Below are 12,741 nucleotides of genomic sequence, written 5' to 3'. Positions count from 1 at the left end.
AAATTACTCTTTGTCTCGAAAACGCAACAATATCCTACTAAATGTGTAAGTTATATTAAACAGCAAGTCGAGCTTATTCATTTGAGCCATTGCTGACGAAATTTGAACATCATTTGTCGAAGTTATGAATTTTCAAAGTTTGAAAAGTCACAAAATATGTGAGTTTGAGCAAAGAAATTACTGTTTATCTCGAAAACGCAACAATATCCCACTAAATGTGTAAGTGATATTAAAGAGCAAGTCGAGCTTATTCATTTGAGCCATTGCTGAAGAAATTTGAACATCATTTGTCGAAGTTATTAATTTTCAAAGTTTGAAAAGTCACAAAATATGTGAGTTTGAGCAAAGAAATTACCGTTTATCTCGAAAACGCAACAACATGCCACTAAACTGTGTAAGTTATATTAAACAGCAAGTCGAGCTTATTCATTTGAGCCATTGCTGACGAAATTTGAACATCATTTGTCGAAGTTATGAATTTTCAAAGTTTGAAATGTCACAAAATATGTGAGTTTGAGCAAAGAAATTACTCTTTGTCTCGAAAACGCAACAATATCCCACTAAATGTGTAAGTGATATTAAACAGCAAGTCGAGCTTATTCATTTGAGCCATTGCTGACGAAATTTGAACATCATTTGTCGAAGTTATGAATTTTCAAAGTTTGAAATGTCACAAAATATGTGAGTTTGAGCAAAGAAATTACCGTTTATCTCGAAAACGCAACAACATGCCACTAAACTGTGTAAGTTATATTAAACAGCAAGTCGAGCTTATTCATTTGAGCCATTGCTGACGAAATTTGAACATCATTTGTCGAAGTTATGAATTTTCAAAGTTTGAAATGTCACAAAATATGTGAGTTTGAGCAAAGAAATTACTCTTTGTCTCGAAAACGCAACAATATCCCACTAAATGTGTAAGTGATATTAAACAGCAAGTCGAGCTTATTCATTTGAGCCATTGCTGACGAAATTTGAACATCATTTGTCGAAGTTATGAATTTTCAAATTTTGAAATGTCACAAAATATGTGAGTTTGAGCAAAGAAATTACTCTTTGTCTCGAAAACGCAACAATATCCCACTAAATGTGTAAGTGATATTAAAGAGCAAGTCGAGCTTATTCATTTGAGCCATTGCTGACGAAATTTGAACATCATTTGTCGAAGTTATGAATTTTCAAAGTTTGAAATGTCACAAAATATGTGAGTTTGAGCAAAGAAATTACTCTTTGTCTCGAAAACGCAACAATATCCCACTAAATGTGTAAGTTATATTAAACAGCAAGTCGAGCTTATTCATTTGAGCCATTGCTGACGAAATTTGAACATCATTTGTCGAAGTTATGAATTTTCAAAGTTTGAAAAGTCACAAAATATGTGAGTTTGAGCAAAGAAATTACTGTTTATCTCGAAAACGCAACAATATCCCACTAAATGTGTAAGTGATATTAAAGAGAAAGTCGAGCTTATTCATTTGAGCCATTGCTGAAGAAATTTGAACATCATTTGTCGAAGTTATTAATTTTCAAAGTTTGAAAAGTCACAAAATATGTGAGTTTGAGCAAAGAAATTACTCTTTGTCTCGAAACCGCAACAACATGCCACTAAACTGTGTAAGTTATATTAAACAGCAAGTCGAGCTTATTCATTTGAGCCATTGCTGACGAAATTTGAACATCATTTGTCGAAGTTATGAATTTTCAAAGTTTGAAATGTCACAAAATATGTGAGTTTGAGCAAAGAAATTACTCTTTGTCTCGAAAACGCAACAATATCCCACTAAATGTGTAAGTGATATTAAACAGCAAGTCGAGCTTATTCATTTGAGCCATTGCTGACGAAATTTGAACATCATTTGTCGAAGTTATGAATTTTCAAAGTTTGAAAAGTCACAAAATATGTGAGTTTGAGCAAAGAAATTACTCTTTGTCTCGAAACCGCAACAACATGCCACTAAACTGTGTAAGTTATATTAAACAGCAAGTCGAGCTTATTCATTTGAGCCATTGCTGACGAAATTTGAACATCATTTGTCGAAGTTATGAATTTTCAAAGTTTGAAAAGTCACAAAATATGTGAGTTTGAGCAAAGAAATTACTCTTTGTCTCGAAACCGCAACAACATGCCACTAAACTGTGTAAGTTATATTAAACAGCAAGTCGAGCTTATTCATTTGAGCCATTGCTGACGAAATTTGAACATCATTTGTCGAAGTTATGAATTTTCAAAGTTTGAAATGTCACAAAATATGTGAGTTTGAGCAAAGAAATTACTCTTTGTCTCGAAACCGCAACAACATGCCACTAAACTGTGTAAGTTATATTAAACAGCAAGTCGAGCTTATTCATTTGAGCCATTGCTGACGAAATTTGAACATCATTTGTCGAAGTTATGAATTTTCAAAGTTTGAAAAGTCACAAAATATGTGAGTTTGAGCAAAGAAATTACTCTTTGTCTCGAAACCGCAACAACATGCCACTAAACTGTGTAAGTGATATTAAAGAGCAAGTCGAGCTTATTCATTTGAGCCATTGCTGACGAAATTTGAACATCATTTGTCGAAGTTATGAATTTTCAAAGTTTGAAAAGTCACAAAATATGTGAGTTTGAGCAAAGAAATTACTCTTTGTCTCGAAACCGCAACAACATGCCACTAAACTGTGTAAGTTATATTAAACAGCAAGTCGAGCTTATTCATTTGAGCCATTGCTGACGAAATTTGAACATCATTTGTCGAAGTTATGAATTTTCAAAGTTTGAAAAGTCACAAAATATGTGAGTTTGAGCAAAGAAATTACTGTTTATCTCGAAAACGCAACAACATGCCACTAAACTGTGTAAGTGATATTAAAGAGCAAGTCGAGCTTATTCATTTGAGCCATTGCTGACGAAATTTGAACATCATTTGTCGAAGTTATGAATTTTCAAAGTTTGAAATGTCACAAAATATGTGAGTTTGAGCAAAGAAATTACTCTTTGTCTCGAAAACGCAACAATATCCCACTAAATGTGTAAGTGATATTAAAGAGCAAGTCGAGCTTATTCATTTGAGCCATTGCTGACGAAATTTGAACATCATTTGTCGAAGTTATGAATTTTCAAAGTTTGAAATGTCACAAAATATGTGAGTTTGAGCAAAGAAATTACTGTTTATCTCGAAAACGCAACAACATGCCACTAAACTGTGTAAGTTATATTAAACAGCAAGTCGAGCTTATTCATTTGAGCCATTGCTGACGAAATTTGAACATCATTTGTCGAAGTTATTAATTTTCAAAGTTTGAAAAGTCACAAAATATGTGAGTTTGAGCAAAGAAATTACTGTTTATCTCGAAAACGCAACAACATGCCACTAAACTGTGTAAGTTATATTAAACAGCAAGTCGAGCTTATTCATTTGAGCCATTGCTGACGAAATTTGAACATCATTTGTCGAAGTTATGAATTTTCAAAGTTTGAAAAGTCACAAAATATGTGAGTTTGAGCAAAGAAATTACTCTTTGTCTCGAAAACGCAACAATATCCCACTAAATGTGTAAGTGATATTAAAGAGCAAGTCGAGCTTATTCATTTGAGCCATTGCTGACGAAATTTGAACATCATTTGTCGAAGTTATGAATTTTCAAAGTTTGAAATGTCACAAAATATGTGAGTTTGAGCAAAGAAATTACTCTTTGTCTCGAAACCGCAACAACATGCCACTAAACTGTGTAAGTGATATTAAACAGCAAGTCGAGCTTATTCATTTGAGCCATTGCTGACGAAATTTGAACATCATTTGTCGAAGTTATGAATTTTCAAAGTTTGAAATGTCACAAAATATGTGAGTTTGAGCAAAGAAATTACTCTTTGTCTCGAAAACGCAACAATATCCCACTAAATGTGTAAGTGATATTAAACAGCAAGTCGAGCTTATTCATTTGAGCCATTGCTGACGAAATTTGAACATCATTTGTCGAAGTTATGAATTTTCAAAGTTTGAAAAGTCACAAAATATGTGAGTTTGAGCAAAGAAATTACTCTTTGTCTCGAAACCGCAACAACATGCCACTAAACTGTGTAAGTTATATTAAACAGCAAGTCGAGCTTATTCATTTGAGCCATTGCTGACGAAATTTGAACATCATTTGTCGAAGTTATGAATTTTCAAAGTTTGAAAAGTCACAAAATATGTGAGTTTGAGCAAAGAAATTACTGTTTATCTCGAAAACGCAACAACATGCCACTAAACTGTGTAAGTGATATTAAAGAGCAAGTCGAGCTTATTCATTTGAGCCATTGCTGACGAAATTTGAACATCATTTGTCGAAGTTATGAATTTTCAAAGTTTGAAATGTCACAAAATATGTGAGTTTGAGCAAAGAAATTACTCTTTGTCTCGAAAACGCAACAATATCCCACTAAATGTGTAAGTGATATTAAAGAGCAAGTCGAGCTTATTCATTTGAGCCATTGCTGACGAAATTTGAACATCATTTGTCGAAGTTATGAATTTTCAAAGTTTGAAATGTCACAAAATATGTGAGTTTGAGCAAAGAAATTACTGTTTATCTCGAAAACGCAACAACATGCCACTAAACTGTGTAAGTTATATTAAACAGCAAGTCGAGCTTATTCATTTGAGCCATTGCTGACGAAATTTGAACATCATTTGTCGAAGTTATGAATTTTCAAAGTTTGAAATGTCACAAAATATGTGAGTTTGAGCAAAGAAATTACTCTTTGTCTCGAAAACGCAACAATATCCCACTAAATGTGTAAGTGATATTAAAGAGCAAGTCGAGCTTATTCATTTGAGCCATTGCTGAAGAAATTTGAACATCATTTGTCGAAGTTATTAATTTTCAAAGTTTGAAAAGTCACAAAATATGTGAGTTTGAGCAAAGAAATTACCGTTTATCTCGAAAACGCAACAACATGCCACTAAACTGTGTAAGTTATATTAAACAGCAAGTCGAGCTTATTCATTTGAGCCATTGCTGACGAAATTTGAACATCATTTGTCGAAGTTATGAATTTTCAAAGTTTGAAATGTCACAAAATATGTGAGTTTGAGCAAAGAAATTACTCTTTGTCTCGAAAACGCAACAATATCCCACTAAATGTGTAAGTGATATTAAACAGCAAGTCGAGCTTATTCATTTGAGCCATTGCTGACGAAATTTGAACATCATTTGTCGAAGTTATGAATTTTCAAAGTTTGAAAAGTCACAAAATATGTGAGTTTGAGCAAAGAAATTACTCTTTGTCTCGAAAACGCAACAATATCCCACTAAATGTGTAAGTTATATTAAACAGCAAGTCGAGCTTATTCATTTGAGCCATTGCTGACGAAATTTGAACATCATTTGTCGAAGTTATGAATTTTCAAAGTTTGAAATGTCACAAAATATGTGAGTTTGAGCAAAGAAATTACTCTTTGTCTCGAAAACGCAACAATATCCCACTAAATGTGTAAGTTATATTAAACAGCAAGTCGAGCTTATTCATTTGAGCCATTGCTGACGAAATTTGAACATCATTTGTCGAAGTTATGAATTTTCAAAGTTTGAAAAGTCACAAAATATGTGAGTTTGAGCAAAGAAATTACTGTTTATCTCGAAAACGCAACAACATGCCACTAAACTGTGTAAGTTATATTAAACAGCAAGTCGAGCTTATTCATTTGAGCCATTGCTGACGAAATTTGAACATCATTTGTCGAAGTTATGAATTTTCAAATTTTGAAATGTCACAAAATATGTGAGTTTGAGCAAAGAAATTACTCTTTGTCTCGAAAACGCAACAATATCCCACTAAATGTGTAAGTGATATTAAAGAGCAAGTCGAGCTTATTCATTTGAGCCATTGCTGACGAAATTTGAACATCATTTGTCGAAGTTATGAATTTTCAAAGTTTGAAATGTCACAAAATATGTGAGTTTGAGCAAAGAAATTACTCTTTGTCTCGAAAACGCAACAATATCCCACTAAATGTGTAAGTTATATTAAACAGCAAGTCGAGCTTATTCATTTGAGCCATTGCTGACGAAATTGAAACATCATTTGTCGAAGTTATGAATTTTCAAAGTTTGAAAAGTCACAAAATATGTGAGTTTGAGCAAAGAAATTACTGTTTATCTCGAAAACGCAACAACATGCCACTAAACTGTGTAAGTTATATTAAACAGCAAGTCGAGCTTATTCATTTGAGCCATTGCTGACGAAATTTGAACATCATTTGTCGAAGTTATGAATTTTCAAAGTTTGAAATGTCACAAAATATGTGAGTTTGAGCAAAGAAATTACTCTTTGTCTCGAAAACGCAACAATATCCCACTAAATGTGTAAGTTATATTAAACAGCAAGTCGAGCTTATTCATTTGAGCCATTGCTGACGAAATTTGAACATCATTTGTCGAAGTTATGAATTTTCAAAGTTTGAAATGTCACAAAATATGTGAGTTTGAGCAAAGAAATTACTCTTTGTCTCGAAAACGCAACAATATCCCACTAAATGTGTAAGTTATATTAAACAGCAAGTCGAGCTTATTCATTTGAGCCATTGCTGACGAAATTTGAACATCATTTGTCGAAGTTATGAATTTTCAAAGTTTGAAATGTCACAAAATATGTGAGTTTGAGCAAAGAAATTACTCTTTGTCTCGAAAACGCAACAATATCCCACTAAATGTGTAAGTGATATTAAAGAGCAAGTCGAGCTTATTCATTTGAGCCATTGCTGACGAAATTTGAACATCATTTGTCGAAGTTATGAATTTTCAAAGTTTGAAATGTCACAAAATATGTGAGTTTGAGCAAAGAAATTACTGTTTATCTCGAAAACGCAACAACATGCCACTAAACTGTGTAAGTTATATTAAACAGCAAGTCGAGCTTATTCATTTGAGCCATTGCTGACGAAATTTGAACATCATTTGTCGAAGTTATGAATTTTCAAAGTTTGAAATGTCACAAAATATGTGAGTTTGAGCAAAGAAATTACTGTTTATCTCGAAAACGCAACAACATGCCACTAAACTGTGTAAGTGATATTAAAGAGCAAGTCGAGCTTATTCATTTGAGCCATTGCTGACGAAATTTGAACATCATTTGTCGAAGTTATGAATTTTCAAAGTTTGAAATGTCACAAAATATGTGAGTTTGAGCAAAGAAATTACTCTTTGTCTCGAAAACGCAACAATATCCCACTAAATGTGTAAGTGATATTAAAGAGCAAGTCGAGCTTATTCATTTGAGCCATTGCTGACGAAATTTGAACATCATTTGTCGAAGTTATGAATTTTCAAAGTTTGAAATGTCACAAAATATGTGAGTTTGAGCAAAGAAATTACTGTTTATCTCGAAAACGCAACAACATGCCACTAAACTGTGTAAGTTATATTAAACAGCAAGTCGAGCTTATTCATTTGAGCCATTGCTGACGAAATTTGAACATCATTTGTCGAAGTTATTAATTTTCAAAGTTTGAAAAGTCACAAAATATGTGAGTTTGAGCAAAGAAATTACTGTTTATCTCGAAAACGCAACAACATGCCACTAAACTGTGTAAGTTATATTAAACAGCAAGTCGAGCTTATTCATTTGAGCCATTGCTGACGAAATTTGAACATCATTTGTCGAAGTTATGAATTTTCAAAGTTTGAAAAGTCACAAAATATGTGAGTTTGAGCAAAGAAATTACTCTTTGTCTCGAAAACGCAACAATATCCCACTAAATGTGTAAGTGATATTAAAGAGCAAGTCGAGCTTATTCATTTGAGCCATTGCTGACGAAATTTGAACATCATTTGTCGAAGTTATGAATTTTCAAAGTTTGAAATGTCACAAAATATGTGAGTTTGAGCAAAGAAATTACTCTTTGTCTCGAAACCGCAACAACATGCCACTAAACTGTGTAAGTGATATTAAACAGCAAGTCGAGCTTATTCATTTGAGCCATTGCTGACGAAATTTGAACATCATTTGTCGAAGTTATGAATTTTCAAAGTTTGAAATGTCACAAAATATGTGAGTTTGAGCAAAGAAATTACTCTTTGTCTCGAAAACGCAACAATATCCCACTAAATGTGTAAGTGATATTAAACAGCAAGTCGAGCTTATTCATTTGAGCCATTGCTGACGAAATTTGAACATCATTTGTCGAAGTTATGAATTTTCAAAGTTTGAAAAGTCACAAAATATGTGAGTTTGAGCAAAGAAATTACTCTTTGTCTCGAAACCGCAACAACATGCCACTAAACTGTGTAAGTTATATTAAACAGCAAGTCGAGCTTATTCATTTGAGCCATTGCTGACGAAATTTGAACATCATTTGTCGAAGTTATGAATTTTCAAAGTTTGAAAAGTCACAAAATATGTGAGTTTGAGCAAAGAAATTACTGTTTATCTCGAAAACGCAACAACATGCCACTAAACTGTGTAAGTGATATTAAAGAGCAAGTCGAGCTTATTCATTTGAGCCATTGCTGACGAAATTTGAACATCATTTGTCGAAGTTATGAATTTTCAAAGTTTGAAATGTCACAAAATATGTGAGTTTGAGCAAAGAAATTACTCTTTGTCTCGAAAACGCAACAACATGCCACTAAACTGTGTAAGTGATATTAAAGAGCAAGTCGAGCTTATTCATTTGAGCCATTGCTGACGAAATTTGAACATCATTTGTCGAAGTTATGAATTTTCAAAGTTTGAAATGTCACAAAATATGTGAGTTTGAGCAAAGAAATTACTGTTTATCTCGAAAACGCAACAACATGCCACTAAACTGTGTAAGTGATATTAAAGAGCAAGTCGAGCTTATTCATTTGAGCCATTGCTGACGAAATTTGAACATCATTTGTCGAAGTTATGAATTTTCAAAGTTTGAAATGTCACAAAATATGTGAGTTTGAGCAAAGAAATTACTGTTTATCTCGAAAACGCAACAACATGCCACTAAACTGTGTAAGTTATATTAAACAGCAAGTCGAGCTTATTCATTTGAGCCATTGCTGACGAAATTTGAACATCATTTGTCGAAGTTATGAATTTTCAAAGTTTGAAATGTCACAAAATATGTGAGTTTGAGCAAAGAAATTACTCTTTGTCTCGAAAACGCAACAATATCCCACTAAATGTGTAAGTGATATTAAAGAGCAAGTCGAGCTTATTCATTTGAGCCATTGCTGAAGAAATTTGAACATCATTTGTCGAAGTTATTAATTTTCAAAGTTTGAAAAGTCACAAAATATGTGAGTTTGAGCAAAGAAATTACCGTTTATCTCGAAAACGCAACAACATGCCACTAAACTGTGTAAGTTATATTAAACAGCAAGTCGAGCTTATTCATTTGAGCCATTGCTGACGAAATTTGAACATCATTTGTCGAAGTTATGAATTTTCAAAGTTTGAAATGTCACAAAATATGTGAGTTTGAGCAAAGAAATTACTCTTTGTCTCGAAAACGCAACAATATCCCACTAAATGTGTAAGTGATATTAAACAGCAAGTCGAGCTTATTCATTTGAGCCATTGCTGACGAAATTTGAACATCATTTGTCGAAGTTATGAATTTTCAAAGTTTGAAATGTCACAAAATATGTGAGTTTGAGCAAAGAAATTACTCTTTGTCTCGAAAACGCAACAATATCCCACTAAATGTGTAAGTGATATTAAAGAGCAAGTCGAGCTTATTCATTTGAGCCATTGCTGAAGAAATTTGAACATCATTTGTCGAAGTTATTAATTTTCAAAGTTTGAAAAGTCACAAAATATGTGAGTTTGAGCAAAGAAATTACCGTTTATCTCGAAAACGCAACAACATGCCACTAAACTGTGTAAGTTATATTAAACAGCAAGTCGAGCTTATTCATTTGAGCCATTGCTGACGAAATTTGAACATCATTTGTCGAAGTTATGAATTTTCAAAGTTTGAAAAGTCACAAAATATGTGAGTTTGAGCAAAGAAATTACTCTTTGTCTCGAAAACGCAACAATATCCCACTAAATGTGTAAGTTATATTAAACAGCAAGTCGAGCTTATTCATTTGAGCCATTGCTGACGAAATTTGAACATCATTTGTCGAAGTTATGAATTTTCAAAGTTTGAAATGTCACAAAATATGTGAGTTTGAGCAAAGAAATTACTCTTTGTCTCGAAAACGCAACAATATCCCACTAAATGTGTAAGTTATATTAAACAGCAAGTCGAGCTTATTCATTTGAGCCATTGCTGACGAAATTTGAACATCATTTGTCGAAGTTATGAATTTTCAAAGTTTGAAAAGTCACAAAATATGTGAGTTTGAGCAAAGAAATTACTGTTTATCTCGAAAACGCAACAACATGCCACTAAACTGTGTAAGTTATATTAAACAGCAAGTCGAGCTTATTCATTTGAGCCATTGCTGACGAAATTTGAACATCATTTGTCGAAGTTATGAATTTTCAAATTTTGAAATGTCACAAAATATGTGAGTTTGAGCAAAGAAATTACTCTTTGTCTCGAAAACGCAACAATATCCCACTAAATGTGTAAGTGATATTAAAGAGCAAGTCGAGCTTATTCATTTGAGCCATTGCTGACGAAATTTGAACATCATTTGTCGAAGTTATGAATTTTCAAAGTTTGAAATGTCACAAAATATGTGAGTTTGAGCAAAGAAATTACTCTTTGTCTCGAAAACGCAACAATATCCCACTAAATGTGTAAGTTATATTAAACAGCAAGTCGAGCTTATTCATTTGAGCCATTGCTGACGAAATTTGAACATCATTTGTCGAAGTTATGAATTTTCAAAGTTTGAAATGTCACAAAATATGTGAGTTTGAGCAAAGAAATTACTCTTTGTCTCGAAAACGCAACAATATCCCACTAAATGTGTAAGTGATATTAAAGAGCAAGTCGAGCTTATTCATTTGAGCCATTGCTGACGAAATTTGAACATCATTTGTCGAAGTTATGAATTTTCAAAGTTTGAAATGTCACAAAATATGTGAGTTTGAGCAAAGAAATTACTGTTTATCTCGAAAACGCAACAACATGCCACTAAACTGTGTAAGTTATATTAAACAGCAAGTCGAGCTTATTCATTTGAGCCATTGCTGACGAAATTTGAACATCATTTGTCGAAGTTATGAATTTTCAAAGTTTGAAATGTCACAAAATATGTGAGTTTGAGCAAAGAAATTACTCTTTGTCTCGAAAACGCAACAATATCCCACTAAATGTGTAAGTGATATTAAAGAGCAAGTCGAGCTTATTCATTTGAGCCATTGCTGACGAAATTTGAACATCATTTGTCGAAGTTATGAATTTTCAAAGTTTGAAATGTCACAAAATATGTGAGTTTGAGCAAAGAAATTACTGTTTATCTCGAAAACGCAACAACATGCCACTAAACTGTGTAAGTTATATTAAACAGCAAGTCGAGCTTATTCATTTGAGCCATTGCTGACGAAATTGAAACATCATTTGTCGAAGTTATGAATTTTCAAAGTTTGAAAAGTCACAAAATATGTGAGTTTGAGCAAAGAAATTACTGTTTATCTCGAAAACGCAACAACATGCCACTAAACTGTGTAAGTTATATTAAACAGCAAGTCGAGCTTATTCATTTGAGCCATTGCTGACGAAATTTGAACATCATTTGTCGAAGTTATGAATTTTCAAAGTTTGAAATGTCACAAAATATGTGAGTTTGAGCAAAGAAATTACTCTTTGTCTCGAAAACGCAACAATATCCCACTAAATGTGTAAGTTATATTAAACAGCAAGTCGAGCTTATTCATTTGAGCCATTGCTGACGAAATTTGAACATCATTTGTCGAAGTTATGAATTTTCAAAGTTTGAAATGTCACAAAATATGTGAGTTTGAGCAAAGAAATTACTCTTTGTCTCGAAAACGCAACAATATCCCACTAAATGTGTAAGTTATATTAAACAGCAAGTCGAGCTTATTCATTTGAGCCATTGCTGACGAAATTTGAACATCATTTGTCGAAGTTATGAATTTTCAAAGTTTGAAATGTCACAAAATATGTGAGTTTGAGCAAAGAAATTACTCTTTGTCTCGAAAACGCAACAATATCCCACTAAATGTGTAAGTGATATTAAAGAGCAAGTCGAGCTTATTCATTTGAGCCATTGCTGACGAAATTTGAACATCATTTGTCGAAGTTATGAATTTTCAAAGTTTGAAATGTCACAAAATATGTGAGTTTGAGCAAAGAAATTACTGTTTATCTCGAAAACGCAACAACATGCCACTAAACTGTGTAAGTTATATTAAACAGCAAGTCGAGCTTATTCATTTGAGCCATTGCTGACGAAATTTGAACATCATTTGTCGAAGTTATGAATTTTCAAAGTTTGAAAAGTCACAAAATATGTGAGTTTGAGCAAAGAAATTACTGTTTATCTCGAAAACGCAACATCATGCCACTAAACTGTGTAAGTGATATTAAAGAGCAAGTCGAGCTTATTCATTTGAGCCATTGCTGACGAAATTTGAACATCATTTGTCGAAGTTATGAATTTTCAAAGTTTGAAAAGTCACAAAATATGTGAGTTTGAGCAAAGAAATTACTGTTTATCTCGAAAACGCAACATCATGCCACTAAACTGTGTAAGTGATATTAAAGAGCAAGTCGAGCTTATTCATTTGAGCCATTGCTGACGAAATTTGAACATCATTTGTCGAAGTTATGAATTTTCAAAGTTTGAAATGTCACAAAATATGTGAGTTTGAGCAAAGAA

Source organism: Euwallacea fornicatus, unplaced genomic scaffold, assembly GCF_040115645.1.
Source record: "Euwallacea fornicatus isolate EFF26 unplaced genomic scaffold, ASM4011564v1 scaffold_55, whole genome shotgun sequence".
NCBI classification, from domain to species: Eukaryota; Metazoa; Arthropoda; class Insecta; order Coleoptera; family Curculionidae; genus Euwallacea; species Euwallacea fornicatus.
The sequence above is the reverse complement of the archived record's forward strand: the minus strand, read 5'-3'. Positions refer to the sequence as shown.